At 39.5% G+C, this 15,960-nt stretch overlaps 1 pseudogene; it reads right to left on the bottom strand.

Annotated features, from left to right (window-relative positions):
- Positions 1-14,573: 14,573 nt before the first annotated feature.
- Positions 14,574-15,901, bottom strand: LOC103586073 (annotated as a pseudogene).
- Positions 15,902-15,960: the final 59 nt, after the last annotated feature.

The raw sequence follows: 15,960 nt of genomic DNA, 5'->3' as shown, positions 1-15,960 counted from the left end.
GCAAAAGGAGGCGGAGTCTCAGAAAAAATAATAATAATAATAATTACACACCCTGCGGGACCCCTTTGCAAGGCTCAAGAAAATCATTCAAAGTTTAGGCAGTTTTCAAATCTTCACTGCTGTTTACTTTCCACTGGGCTTGCTCAGTTTTCCATTTTGCATAAACATAGGCTTCCAGACAGCTAGGGATTTATGGGATGCATATTAAGTCTTTCAGTGGCTAACTTATTTCCCTCTTAAAGTTCTTGCTAGTCTTTCAATCTGCCACTCACCCCAGTTGGAACCACAATTGCAAACTTGAGGAGCTGCAGATTTTTCCCATCTGGGCACAGATTTTTTACTCTTCATTCTAAATGAAGTTAGCCACCTCCTGCAACAATGCTGCTAGTTTTCATGGTCAGTCTTGTCTGATAAAACTCCTGTGCTGACCAATCTAGGGTGAGGTGCAGAAGTAGCCACAGGCAAGAAAGTCACAGACTCCTACTGTTTATCTGAAGTTCAGCAGTCTTTCATGAATATATGTTTCTCACTTTCTTGTTTCCTTTTGTTTGATTTCTAGAGCCCTGAAAATGATTGTTCTCCACAATTTTGTCTAGTTTTATTGTTTTTTGCTCTTGTTTTTGTTTTTGGAAAGAGGATTTACCAACCTTCTTAGTCCTTCATAGCCAGAATCCATAGCACCTCCATCTCCATATGCTGTTTTTTATTTCCAGGATCTTCAAACCATGGCATTGTCAGAGCAAGTCCTAGGACACCAGAAACTTTTTCTATTGCAGTTTCTTGCTTGAAACATTTTACTGTCTCTTGTTGGTTCTCAAGTGATTGGTTACATAATCCATATGAGAGTTGCATCTCATCCAGCTCTTTCAGTCTACCCTTCCCCACTTTCCGTGCACAAATAAATGTCTACTGTCCCCAACCAGAAAAGTGATGGAACATTTACAGAAGCTTTTTCAGGGAAGATCATAGAGGCATTGTTTTAAAAAATCAGATACCACTCAGCAAAAAAAAATTAACAAACCCCCATTCATGAGTTATTTTTTTCAGCTTTATTGAGGTATAATTGACAAATAAAATTATATGTAGTCAAGGTGTACAACATGATGTTTTGATATCTGTTTATATCGTGAAATGAATACCACAAGCTAACCAACATATCAAACACCTCACATACCTACTTTTTTTGTGGTGATGAGAATACTTAAGATCTACTCTCTTAGCAAATTTTAAGTGTACAATACATTATTATTAACTATAGTCACCATACTGTACATTAAGACTTCAAAACTTATTCATCTTATAACTGCAAGTTTGTAACCTTTGACCAACATCCACCTGCTGGGGGTCCTTTTGCCCTCACCTTTCCTCCAAATAATGCTCAGCTCGGTTACTGTTCTCCTTAAGATTTTCTCTACCCATCCCCCAACATGCACCAGATTCAATTTCTTTCTTCTCGTAATTGTGCAGACTTGCTTCCCTTGCCCTTGTGAAAACTAGACTCATACCCTAAGCCTAGATCCCAAAGGCTTGCAACTGGTTTAGTCAAAACATCTTCTAAACATGTCAGATTCTCTGCAGAGGTTTTGTACCCCAAACTAAAAAGATAAAAATATCTTCAAATGTTAAGCACGTTTTATAATCACATTTCACAACCTTATACTCGGCAGACAACTCAACTTCTTTTGTTAAGAAGCTCAAGGTCATTTAACCTGAATCCCTATCTGCCTGTCTGTGCAGTGGTGACTAACACTTATCCCTTAACACTTCCTTAGGTCCCAAAGAAAGGAATATGGGTCCTCACATCAACATTTAGACAACCCCTCCCCCACCCCACTTATGTACCAGTTGACATTCTTTCAGTATTTAGTTGCACTTAATTTAATGTACTTCTGGCTAGTTTAGGCAAAGTTTGATCCATCAAAAGATTTTTAAAAAACAAGACCTGGTAAAGACATACCCCTCCCCCACCCCACTTATGTACCAGTTGACATTCTTTCAGTATTTAGTTGCACTTAATTTAATGTACTTCTGTCTAGTTTAGGCAAAGTTTGATCCATCAAAAGATTTTTAAAAAACAAGACCTGGTAAAGACATTGGCAGTAGAGGCTGTGGTTGGTGATAACAATGCCAGACTTCTTTCAACACTCTAGATCTACTTAAGTTTCAAAATTTCAGGAGAAACAAACTGATTGGCTAAACTAGGTTCAGACCAATCACTATGAGGAGGGTGGGGTGGGGTGGGAGGGTCTATCCGTGGAGGGAAGGGGAGGAAAAGTGCGGGACAGAGGAGAAGAGCAGCACTGACACTCTCTTTCCTCCCAGCTTTTCCTCAGTTGCCTCCCCTTTCTCTCCCTTGCAACTAGTTCCCTCTTTGTGTCTTCAAACACAAATATCTCTTAGTTTGAAAGAATTTTTTTCTTAACTTTGTAAATTTCACTTGTCATCTTGTGCTTTTTTCCTTCCTTTTATCAAAATTCTCTAGCAAATCACCTACTCAGGTTCCCAAGCAGCCGACTTACTCCCTAAAGACAACTTGTACATGTTATTCCTCTTCATCTTCTTTGCTGTCTAAACTCTACCTGTACCAGAAAGCCTTGTCTGACACCTACTACCTCCCTACTTTCCCAAACCAAAAACTTCTAAAACACCATTTGGTTTCAGCAGACATTGTTGAATATATTAAATGAATGCTGTTTATTTGAATTTTATTGATTTTGTAGCTTGAATATAATTTCTCCATTTGCTTTTGTTTTGTAGGTTCCTACGAGCAATAAGGAGTTTATAACATGCATTTATGTTTGTACATATTTAAATAGCATTATAGTAAAAATACTTCAAGTCAACCCTGGGAGTCTGAGAGAACACTTTTCTTTAAATGAGGTCTTAGTTTCAAGAAACATAGGTCTATGACATCAATTTATTACTTAATTACGTATTTCCCAGTAGGATATCTAACCTCACTTAGTTACGTTCCCTACAAAAGTGCTACACATTCTTTATAGGCAGAGACAACATGTGTATTTCTTTGTATATCTACCTCCAAATATCTATTAGTATCTCAAAACTGTATTTTATTGAGTGAACACTTGGAAGCTTTGTTTTTAAACAATTGTTATGAAATTCTTTTGTAGACAACTATTTTTTATTGAATACTGACATTTATTAAATGCTAAGAATTCTGTTACATGCTTAAGATAGAGTATCTTGATGAATCTTCAAAACAAGTATATAGAATCTGATCTAACTGACATATCCATTTTACAGATGAGAAAACTGGGGCTCAGAGAGATTAAATAAATTGACTAAGGTTATTTACATAGTAAACCCTAGATCTGTGATTTCATATGAAAAATTATTGTTAGAAAACTAAGAGCAAGACTGTTAAAATATAATTTTCATAATAATTTAAAACTATTTTGTAAGATATTTATGTTTAACTCAGTCTTTGGTCTGTAAAAATTTTAATAGCTGCATTTACTTTTCTCACTACATACTTGCCAAAGTGGTATAAAGTTAGTGTTTATTTAGTCATGGATAGCATTTCTCCTTAATTTTGTACTTAAGTTTGTACTATTACTATCAGCATTAAGAAACTTATACTCATTTAGTAGGACAACTTTTTAAAATTTAACTTGCACTTGATAAGAGGATATCTTAATATTTCAGGCTATGTTTCATAATATAGGAAGTGCCACACTAACGTATCATTAACAACTCATTTCTGCCCACTGACTTTCCAACCAGAACAAAGAGGTACATGTTGTGGTGATTGCTGTACAGAGAAAATCAATGTTGCCAATGTTTCAACCAACAAATAGCTATATAAAACACACTATAAACAAAATCAAAGCAGAACCTGAACAGACATGTCTCAGCTCAATCATTGTCTGATAATTGTTGCAGTTATCAATTTTCAGACAATTATACATTATCAAAAACTTTCTAGGATTTTAACTCTAATGACTCTATTTCACATTCTTGATGGCATGGATTAACTAACTGGAAAAAGACGGGGCTGTGCGGTTATCATGCATTAATTCATAGCTTAGTCATGGCTGGGTTTTCCAATCGCTAGGGCTATAGTCAAACTCTGGGTCAAAACCGCTCTGCTCCATCAATTAGGCTACCCCCACTAATTTCTGAAGAAAGCCTAAGAGTTAGAGTGGTCCTTATTCTAAAGACTAAATATTGAAATAGAAGGGACTGACTTTCCATGTCGTGAGAAGAATCAAAAGCTTCTACTTGCTGTAGACCCTACCTCTTCCAGTCGTGGTCGTGCCACATACCTCTCCTTGGCAAGCACTGTAAAGAATACTGTTTCCTCTGCCCAGGGCTCTTGACCACTCCCCTGTCTGTCACCCTGTTATCCCTCCTCATCCCTCAGATTTCAGCTTAGTGTTACTCCTCAAAGAAGTCTTCCCCAAGTCAGAGCCCACATCATAGACTCTCACTGCAAACTGCACTCTTATTTGGTGACACTTACGACTAGACTTAGATAATTACTCTGAGAATAGGCACACTGGCTGGCAGACAAAATAAAAGACCTGGAGAGAGAGAAGAAGAGGAAGAGAGGGAGAGGAGGGGACAGAAGAATGGCATAGTGTTCAGGGAGAAGAAAAGATAGATGATGTAGCTCCAGAGAGAAAGACTGCACAGTTGCTAGGGTTCCTAAACATTGCCCTCATTTTTGCTTAGGCAAGCCTACCTGTCCTGCTTATGACAGAGGCTGCTAGTACTTCCCAGTATCCATGTTCCTCTACTACTCCTGAGCACATAGCTGTACTACATTTCCTAGGCCCCCCTGCATTAAGTAATGCCATGTGACTGAGTCCCAACCAATGGAATACGGGCAGAAGTGACATATGCCACTTCCAATTTTCATTTGCACGATGACAAAATTGCCTGACATGTTTCTCAGAACAGCTCCTAATTCTCCAGCAGGCCCTTCCAGGCTCTTTCTTTCTTTGATCATTGATTGGCCAATGAACAGAATCCAGCAGAGGATTCAAGGTCCAGTGGAGCCATTGGCTAGAAGAAGCCTAAGGCCCTGAATCACTTGGTGGAAGACCACTTGGTGAAGAACCAATTGGTTTGTGAACTGAGTGGAAAAAAGTCTTTTACTTTGTCAGGTCTTTTTGAATTTGGTGTTTCTTTTAGCAGCCAGGTTTTTTTTTTTCCTTTTTGTCTTTTTTACTGACCGGTAATGGGATCACAACCCTCGGTGTTGCGCCCGCACCGCGCTCAGCCAGTGAGCGGGAACCGGTCTCCACATGGAATCCAAACCCTCGGCGGGAGCGCCAGTTATGTACCACATAATGACATTTCGGTAAAAAACAGAATGCATGTATGACAGTGGTCACATAAGATTATAATGACAATACCATCTAGCCTATGTGTGTAATAGGTACACTATCTAGGTTTGTGTAAGTACACTCTGTAATGTTTGCACAATGATGAAATCACCAGACGCATTTCTCAAAATGTATCCCCATTGTTAAGTGATGTATACACACACACACACACACACACACACACACACATGCATATACATACATATATATTCCAACATGTAGCCAGGTTGAGAACCATTGATCCAGAACGGTACACACCAAACCATCACTGGGGATGAATCTTGGAGAGGAGGAATGATTGAGCAACTTCTGTCTATAATTCTGCATTATTGTTACAAAAAGCATATTTTTAAAAATTGATTATTTTTGCTCAGGTATATATATACACATGATACAAAATTGAAAAGATACAAAAGAATTTGTAATAAAAGAATGAGTCCCTCTTAACTCATATCTGTAAGAGACTCACTTTCTGACTCCAACATTGGAGGAAATCACAGATACCAGCTTCTTGTGTATCTTTTCACTCTTAAGCTGAAATATATGTATAATATTTTTATTTTATGTTATCTATATTTATATTACATATTTGTTATGTATTTTGTGTATATGTATTTCCATGTAAACAGAAAAATGGTTAATTTCGAAACAAAGAAGAGAAAAAATAGGAATGACATAAATTAAATTTATGTGTTGAATTAAAAATCATTTTAATTAGGGCCGGCCCAGTGGCGCACTGGATAGTGCCCCGCTTGGGAAGCGCGGCGGCGCTCCCGTCCGAGGGTTCGGATCCCATATACAGACCGGTTCCCGCTCACTGGCTGAGCGAGGCGCGGGAGCAACACCGAGGGCTGCGATCCCGTTGCCGGTCCCCGGTCCAGTACGGGGGCAACACTGAGGGTTGCGATCCGATGCCGGACACGGAGAAAAAGACAAAAAAAAAAAAAAATCATTTTAATTAATCTAGTCTGATTAGTATAGGATTTATATCACAGTGGATCTTCAGCCTGGATTCATTCTATTTTGATATGTCGCGACTTAATTTCAACTCTCATGATATGGATTACAGGGATCTTTTCCATCCTTTATGCCGGAAAAAGACAAAAAAAAAAAAATCATTTTAATTAATCTAGTCTGATTAGTATAGGATTTATATCACAGTGGATCTTCAGCCTGGATTCATTCTATTTTGATATATCGCGACTTAATTTCAACTCTCATGATATGGATTACAGGGATCTTTTCCATCCTTTATGCCGCTTCTTCTCCCTTCCCCCCTCCCAGGCGGAATCTGTGAGGCATCAGCTGTGCTTCCAAACCGTGCCATTCATTGAGTGTGTGTGTGTGTGTGTGTGTGTGTGAGCGCAGGTGATCTGTGTGGGAAGTGGTCCCAGGGCGCAGGAGTGAGAGACCGGGAGAGACGCAGTAGGTGGCACAGACATTGTAGAGCCTTTATGGGGTTGTCCACCGCTGTTGCGAGTGACCATTGCAGGATCCCCCTAGACCTTCCCAGGAGCCTCATGAAATGCTTCTCAGAACCGTGTCAGCTGGGGGGACAAATGGCGGATGCATTTCTCCCAGGGTACCCATCGCTCATTGTGTCCCATTCACTTTTGGATTTGCTTCTTAATGGTCCCGAGGCAAAGCTGTCTGGTTGCACAGATGTTAATTATTCGAGACTACTCTTAATTAGTTGTGTGAGTAATTCATTCTGGAACCGTGACAGAAAGCCTCAGCCGGTTTGGTCCCTGAAGACAGAACCCGGAGGGCTTTCCAGGAGCTTGATTTACGACCCCTCCCCCATGTCTCTCCCTTCTTGAACCAGAACATTTCAGTTTAGTCAAGCTCACAGAGGCCACCCCCCATGGGGACCTTTAAAATTAAATGCTTAGGATGTTCATGATTTTAAAAAGCCCCTTGCACATATAAACTAAAAGCTTCAGTGCTTCCTGCCCGGTGAAATTTTTCAGCTAGAAATCAAATCGCATTGTGGAGGAGGACTTGGTCGGCTCTGGCTGGGAACTGACCATTCATTTTTCCTTGACTTGTAATTTCCCTTGCTCCCGTGATTTGCGTGTTTCCCCTTGTTGCGTATTAAATGCATTGGCTGCCTTCGAGACCATCTAAATAATTAAAGCTTTATGGAGGACAGCATTGTACAGATTAGCGCATTAAATACTAATCTGCTTGTTCATTACAGTCTCCTACACACAAAAGTGGGAAAAGGGGAGGTCCCAAGTCATATTAAATTATCTGTTCCTCATATAATACGCATATTGACAAATGTGGTTGTATAGATGGTCATTTTGAAAGAGTTTGCTGGAAGACATTGCTGGTTTATCCATTTGGGGTCTCCACTTTTTTTATTTGAACAGAGTAATTGGTAGCAAAAAAGCTTCTTTCATACTGAAGACCTGCTCCCAGCAAGAAGAAATGAAGCTCTTCCAGACATAAAAATATATACATATAAAATATATTCGCTAGAATTCCACCTGGAGGGGAAATAGACTAGTACTCATTTTAAAGAACGTCACAATATGGAGAATATGATATACTATAATCATGATTTAAACTCTGCTTTACAAAATAAACTGGATTGTTAAAAAGAATGAGGTAGTTGTATAAATAGCACCACGAAATCTATCCATGATAAGATAAAAGAACAGGCAAGGAACAGAGCAGCAGGAATTCTATAATCCTATTTGCGTAAAATCAAATTATTGAAAACTTTATGTGCAGTGTACCTGTGTTTGTAAATGTACCAAACAATGTCTGGAGGGTAACACACCCAGCTATTTTGGCATTTCCTCTGGGAGAAGCAATTGATATTAGGGGAGGAGAGGGAAGGCTTTTGTTGCATTACAACAAAATGTAAAACATAAATGAAGAGAAAAAATGTTTAAATTAGCTGAAGAATTTTATTATTGCAAAACATTGTTGTGACAGTTAAGCTAGAGTCCTAAAACAATTTGTGGCAGAGGAATTGTAGACATCAGTGACATGGATTTCATCATTTTGAAAAAATCTTAAGAAGATGGAGCTATGCAGTTGTAAGAGCATTGAACCGCAGACTTGAAAAGTTTGTTTGAGTTTTTGGTGTTTTTTTTTTTTTTTTTTTTTTTTTAAGAAGTCTAGTTTATTTTCCCCATCTCTTTCAGAAAGACTCCTTTTTATATTAAAAGCAGTGAAATAGTTTAAAAGGAAGCATGCACGGGGTTTGAAATCAAAGAGGACCATGTTCAAATCCTGCCTCCAGTATTTATTAACTATGTGATTCAGGGCAAAACATTCAATTTTACTAAGTCTCAGTTTTCTCACCTCTAAAATCGGGAGAAAAACAAAACTGGGTCATTGCAAAACTTAAGATAATGTGTATAAAGGACATAGCCTATCGGCTAGTATAAAATAAACACACAGGAAATGTTAGCTACTTGTAGATGTCATAGAATATGCTGTTGTTCCAAAAGGCCATATGCCTTCCGATGGAAGTTTATGTATCCTAGCCCTGTTGAACATAAAAGAGACCAAATGACTTGGATCTACTCATGAGTCATGGCTGGAACTATCACTTCCAAAAAGACACTTTAACAGCCAGCTTGTGGTTCAGCATGTTTCTCTTTTGTCTCTCCCATGACACCATCAGTGTGTCAGGTGGGGGTTTCTCCCAGAGCCTGTGTCTTGGAGTGGAGATGGGCATGGAACAATGCAGCCAATCTACAACAGCCATGGCATATAGCATGAGTGAGAAATAAACTGCTGGCATAAGTCACTGAGATTTTGGATTTTTTGTTACAGCAGCTAAACCTAGCCTACCTTACTGATACATATACCTTCCACCTGGGTTCAAAGTTCCTGGGCAGGTTTGTTGCTCTTATCAGTCAGAGATCTTAGTTGTAAATATCAGAAATATCTCTGCCTAGTTTAAGTAGACATGCAGTTTACTGTATGTGGTGGCTCCTGGCATCTCGGGATGGCCCGAAAATAAAGCTTGGTCTACTCAGTCAGGAACATTGACCAAACTATTTTGCAGGCCTGCTCCAGAGGAGACAACATAGCCAATGCCCTGGGCACAGGCTTTGTAGCTTGCACTGCCTATGTTTGGACCTGGTCTGGATGCTTTGACTGAACCCTCCATCATTCCTGCTTCTAGAAGCTGAGGGTATCTGCCTCCATGTCACCGGATTAGAATCTGCCAGGTGCCTGTGTCTGATTGGTACAGCCTATGTCACATGCCTGCATTTAGATCCAAGGGAGACTGAGAAAGTATACTTCTGGCTTCTATCTTGGGGTGATGCAACCTCATAGAGTAGAACATTCCTCAAAACCCAGGAGAAGTGTTCAAACATTAAAGGTGGCAAAAAGGAATTGACAAATGTCTACAAAATAGCCCTATTAAGAAAAGTGCAGCTTGCTGTGGTATAGAGCTGCATGGTCCAAGACAGTAGCTACTAGCTACATGTGTCTATTTAAATTTAAATTAAATTAGGTTAAATTAAACATTCAGTTCCTCCATCTCATTAACACATTTCAAGTGCTTGGTTGCCACATGTGGCTCGTGGCTAATGTATTGGATAGTGTAGTTATAAAACGTTTTCATTATTGTAGAAAGTGCTTTTGGATAGTGTTAATACAAAGAATTGAGTTTCGTATTGTTCGAACTCATTGGCACGAATAGAGGGAGGGCTGTGTGAGTGAGGGAGTACTGTTAAGAGTGAGCAGTGTTGATACAAAGAATTGAGTTTTGTATTGTTCCGAACTCATTGGCACGAATAGAGGGAGGGCTGTGTGAGTGAGGGAGTACTGTTAAGAGTGAGACTCCAGTTTCCAGTGACAACACCACTCCTTTGTGACATTTGGCAGATCTTTTAGCCTTTTCAAGACTTGATTTTCACATGTGTCAAACAAGGGCATGGTAATTATAAGGAATAAGTCCCCTCAGGCAGCCCACAAACAAGACTCCCATAATTGGCCTCCTGCTGCCACTCGTACTGGGGAAATTCCTGGATCACAGGGAAAAGTAGTGATGAGGCGTGGGTGAGAGGCTGGATTTCCACTCTGCAGATGAACCCTTGAGAATTGTAACCTCCACCATAACCCTTTCTCTTAGGCAGGCACCTTCTTGTCCCATTTTCCCTGCGGAGCTGATTCACCACTGTTTTGGCTGCAAGGGAATTTCCAGACTAGCGATTCAGAATGGATGAGGATTATTATCAACCACAATCACACCATGCAGTGAACTTGGCACAGATTTTAGGCCTCAGTGTCATTTGGCTTCTGTTTCACTCTGTTCTCAAAATTAAGTGCCTGCAGCCTCCGGCTCTGCTCTTTCTCACTAATTTACCCAACCCTCTGTCCAAGGCTGAGGTCTTCTCTTCCTTACCGCCTTTTCCAGCCCTGCAGGCTCAAGGCCCCTTTCTCTTTGAGTATCAGTTAGCAACAAGACTCCAGATAAAAATATGAGTCAGTTCTTGCAGCCCTAACCCGTCCTGAATCCATCTACTTCTCTCCATCTTCACTGTCACCTCCAAGCTGTCATTATCTCTCACTGCAGTCAACTTCACTGACTCATGAATTAAATAAAATCTCTAATAAAGTGTTTAATCCTGAATCCATCTACTTCTCTCCATCTTCACTGTCACCTCCAAGCTGTCATTGTCTCTCACTGCAGTCAACTTCACTGACTCATGAATTAAATAAAATCTCTAATAAAGTGTTTATTTCATATCTGTATGAGAGTCATGATTTTACCTGTTTTCGAAAAATATCTTTTTGTTGGAAACATACAAAATTCTTTCAGTAGCTTGTTTTGCCTTTAGATCATAACCTGCTTATTGTATCATCTTTACTTATAATCAACTGCTCTACTCCCGCTTTTGTAAACGTGCTTGCTTATCACAATGACTACTGTACTGGCTACATGAATGCTGACAGAACAAAAAGGAAAAGAACCAGGAAGAGTCTGCCTATAAAAGTCTTGTAAAACCTAGCTCAGGGCCCAGATTTTGGAGTGTTAGCTCGTCTGAGTCCGCCAGTGTAATAAAATACCTGACTCTCCAACCCTCTGAGTGCCAACTGCTCCCTTTCTGAGTCTGTTCCATAACATTTTAACACTACATTCCAGCCACTTGGTTGAATTCATACTCCACAGCATTTCATTCTTCACCCTATAGACAAAGCAGTTCTTATCAAACGGATAAAGCAGAGTGTGCATCTCCCTGGCTTCACAACCCTCCCATGGTTTCCTGTTACCCTTAAAATAAAATCAAAAGCCACTACACTTGTCTGGAGGACCTGGGCCCTGACTGCTGTACTTCTATCTCACCTCTATTACTATTCCCCTCAATCAGCCTGTAGGGAAAAATGCATGCCTCAGTGGAAAACTATACATTATCTAGACTCTAGAATAAATCCCTCCAGGCTATCTGTTTTGATTCTATAGTAGTTATTTTACAGCTCTGAAATTTGGCAATGCAAAATAATTCTTGACTCTAGATATGCAAATCTGCCCTATCCTTTAGAAGTTCAATGAACTTCCCTCCCCACCTGCAGAAGCACCTAATTTTGCCTCTGTTTGCACTTTCATTTCAAAATCCTTTACCCCATATAAAATTGTGCTGTTATGACTTCTCCTTCAAACCATTTATAACATCTATTGTTGGTCCCTCACTGATTAATAAATTAAATAAAATCCTTAAAAACTATTTATCTTATATCTGTATGAGAGTTATGATTTTACCCTTTATTGAAAATCATCTTTTGATGCTACATTCCAGCCACATGGTTCTCCTTTTTTCTCAAGAATTCCAGCTTGTTTTCACTTTGGAATCTCTGTACTTCATCCCTTTGTCTGAAATTTCCAGTTCTAAGATCTTCCCATAGCTGACTTCTCTTTATTCAGGGCTCAGCTCACATGCCACCTCTTCTGAGAGACCTTCCTTACCACCCGTCTTTGATCTCTATCCACCTGTCTCTTTTGTTGTCCTCTCAGCACTTACTCATTATCTAAAATTTTCTCCTTCGTGTATTTGTTCAATTGTTTCTTGTCTGGTTCTCTTCTTTCTCTACTCCAAGAATGTGAGCTTCATGAAAGCAGGGATTCTCTACACCCTGTTTACTAATTATCACTTGCCAGTGCCTGGCACATAGTAGATACCAGTAAACACATTTATTTGAATGAATAAGTGAATGGAAATGACTGAACACTTTAACTTAATTTTTCCACATCTCAATTTCATCAACTATACAATAAATAAATGACATGATAAACACAACTTGCTTCAAAATAACATCAATGGAGATATAGGTAAAACAAGATTGGCTGAGTTGGTAATCATTGAAGCTGGAGGATGGGGTACTCAAGGTTCAGGATATTAGTTTATCTACTTTGAAATATGTTTGAAACTCTTCATAATATAAAGTTTCAAACAAGAATAATGTATACCAATTTCCTTTGCCTACTTTTAGGATTCTTCTCTTCCTTCAGGTCATGTGAGTTGAGAACATGAGTGTCTGGGGATTGGGGGTATGGTTTGGTCATAATAATGCTACCCCCAGAAGATACTGCTTGCAAAATTAGCACTCAAGAAAAAAGATCCCGATGTAGCTCCTCATAAATAAAAGTGATCAATGGTGGATTGATTCCTGGGAATATGAGACTTGATGGGGCAAATTGACCCTGGAATTGGAGCTAAAGGTCAGGAGTCAACAGTCAAATGTTAGAACTTGAGGGGTCAGATAAAGCTGCAATTCTACATATATTTGTTAATACCAACCATGTGTTACACACTTGACTAGGTGCTGGAGGTGCAGTAGAGAACCAGGCAAATGTAGTCCTGTTCCCTCAGGGAGCTCAAAGTCCATCAGAAGAGACAGATGAGGATGCACACCATTACAATGCAGGGTTGTTAGTTAGAGCTATGTCAGAATGCCCCACAGAGCACCACCTAGCTTCAGCCCAGGAATGTCAGGAAGGCTTTACATTTTTTTTTCTTTGTTCTTTAATAAAACAGAAAGCTGTTACTATTTCCACCCCCTCTTCATATGTTAGAGCTATGTCAGAATGCCCCACAGAGCACCACCTAGCTTCAGCCCAGGAATGTCAGGAAGGCTTTACATTTTTTTTTTCTTTGTTCTTTAATAAAACAGAAAGCTGTTACTATTTCCACCCCCTCTTCATAACATGTGCTAAAGTCTCAGCATATGGCAATGACACCTATAAACGGCTAAATGGATGTGGGGCTTTACTGATCACTGAAACACAAAGCTTCCAACTGCTTCTCTTCTAAAAGACATTAAAAATTTCTCACCTTGAGGATGTCAAATACACTTCATTTTCCTGAATTAGGACATTGCTCAAAATGATGAGCACTGTCTGCAGCTCACTTAAGTTCTTCCTTGGATAACTGACCTCTAAATGCTCAATAGCTCATTTGGTGTCTCAATAGGGAAACCACACTTGACTTGTGCAGATATCACTGTAGTCATGGGAAAAACCCATGATGTGCTAGCACTGTGCAGATGACCATAACCTTTTCTCAAAATAGGATGAACTCCCTGTCATGTGACACATGACATATTGTGTCACTCGAAGTCCACAGCACCAAAACGATAATGCCAAATATAAAAGGTAGTTTAAAATCCTCAAATGATGTTAAACAGACACCCCACAAACACCTGTGATCCAAACTAATAAGTCTCAAGTCCCAGAATCTCATGTCCAAACAGTACTTACAGAATTGTCATCTCAACATTTCTTTTCAAGAGTTAGAATTAGAAATCCATAGTCCAGAGATCTGCCTTAAGGAGCCACTGATAAAGACAATATGTTTATAACCTTTAGAATAATTCCTTCAGACTGTATATTTTCTGGAGCATTCTACACATATTACTTTGCACCAAGCTCTTCACACTACTTACATTTGTATGATTTCTCCACATTAGGAGACTTCACCAGAGTTTAAAAGTATTTGTTAAGACTAAATTCTTTCTAGTATTTTTCACATTTACAGAGTTTTGATCCAGTGTGCATTCTTACTTATGGGCCAACCGAGGACTTATATTCAATAGGTTTCTCTCCTGTGTGTTCTTTTGTAACTTTGAATTTAACCAGGACAACTAAAGGCTTTCAAACACGCATAACATTTATACAAGTTCCCTCGACAATGCATTCTCATGCGTGCTAGAAAGGTTGTGTGATAATGAAGACTTTCCCACATTCTTTATTTAGGGTTTCTCTCTAGTGTGAGTACTTTCATGTCTTTGAAAGGATCTTAAATGAAGGAAGGCTTTCCCACATTTATATTGATAGGGTTTCTTTCCAGTGTGAATTTGTTCATGTTCTTGAAAGGAACTGGAACAACTGAAAGCTATACCACACAGCTTACATTTATAGGGTTTCTCTCCAGCATGAATTCTTTCATGTCTTTGAAGGTAGCAGTACCATCTAAAGACTTTATGACACTCCTTACATTCATAGGGCTTCTCTCCAGTGTGAGACCTTTGATGATATCAAAGGGAACTAGAACAACTAATGGCTTTGCCACACTGCTTACACTTACAGGTTTCTCTCCAGTGTGTGTTCTTTCATGTATTCAAAATACACTGGGAAAAGCAAAGGCTTTCCCACACACCTTACATTTATAAGGTCCATCCCCAGTGTGCAGTTTCATGTGTTTTTTAATGCTTAACAGAGAACTGAAGGCTTCCCCACATTTCTTACACTCATAGGGTTTATCTCCACTGTGAGTTCTTTCATGTATTCAAACAGAACTGGAACTGAAGTCTTCCCCACATCCTTTGCATTCATAGGATTTCTCTTCAGTGTATTTCCTTTCATATATTTTAAGTGTACTGGCATCACTGAAGGCTTTCCCACATATGGTACATTTATACGGTCCATCTCCAGTGTGCTTTATCATGTGTCTTCAAATGCTTATGAGAGAAATGAAGGCCTTCCCACATCTCTTCCAATCATACAGTTTCTCTCTAGTGTGAGTCCTTTCATGCACTTGAAAAGAGTGGCAATAACTGGAGACTTTCCCACATTTCTTGCATTTACATAGATTTTCTCCACATTACTGACATTTGTCTGATTTGTGTCCAGTGTGAGCTCTGATGTGTCTATCGAGGGATGAATGACACATGAAGCCTTCTCCACACACACTGTTTTCACTTGGTTTTACTCCAAGAGGAGTTTTCTTGTTCAGATGACAACATGGAACCTGGCTGAAGGTTTCTCCACATTGACTACCTTCTTCACTTTTACATTTAACTCAGTTTCAGAGGCTGGGAAGTCCAAAGTCCAGGGAACACATCTGGTGAGTGTCTTCTTTGGTGGTGGCTTTACAGCAATGCAGAGGTCTCAAATTTGTCTTTGGGGTTTTATACTGATGTTCAATGGTCTGGTCTTCCCATTTTTTTTCTATAGAGGTCAGGTTTCTGAAGGTTTCCAGCACGACAGCTCTGTAGAGATTCTTCTGGGAAGGATCCAGCGAAGCCCACTCCTCCAGGGTGAAGTTCACAGCCACATCCTCAAAGGTAACTGAATCCATTTCCTGGCTTCCAGGTGTCCCGTTGATCTCCCTACTGCCCCCGCAGGCCCTGCAGATAA

This window comes from Galeopterus variegatus, unplaced genomic scaffold (assembly GCF_000696425.1).
Source record: "Galeopterus variegatus unplaced genomic scaffold, G_variegatus-3.0.2 Scaffold303, whole genome shotgun sequence".
Taxonomy (NCBI): Eukaryota; Metazoa; Chordata; class Mammalia; order Dermoptera; family Cynocephalidae; genus Galeopterus; species Galeopterus variegatus.
Note: the sequence above shows the minus strand (reverse complement) of the source record. Positions and strands in the feature narration are given on the sequence as shown.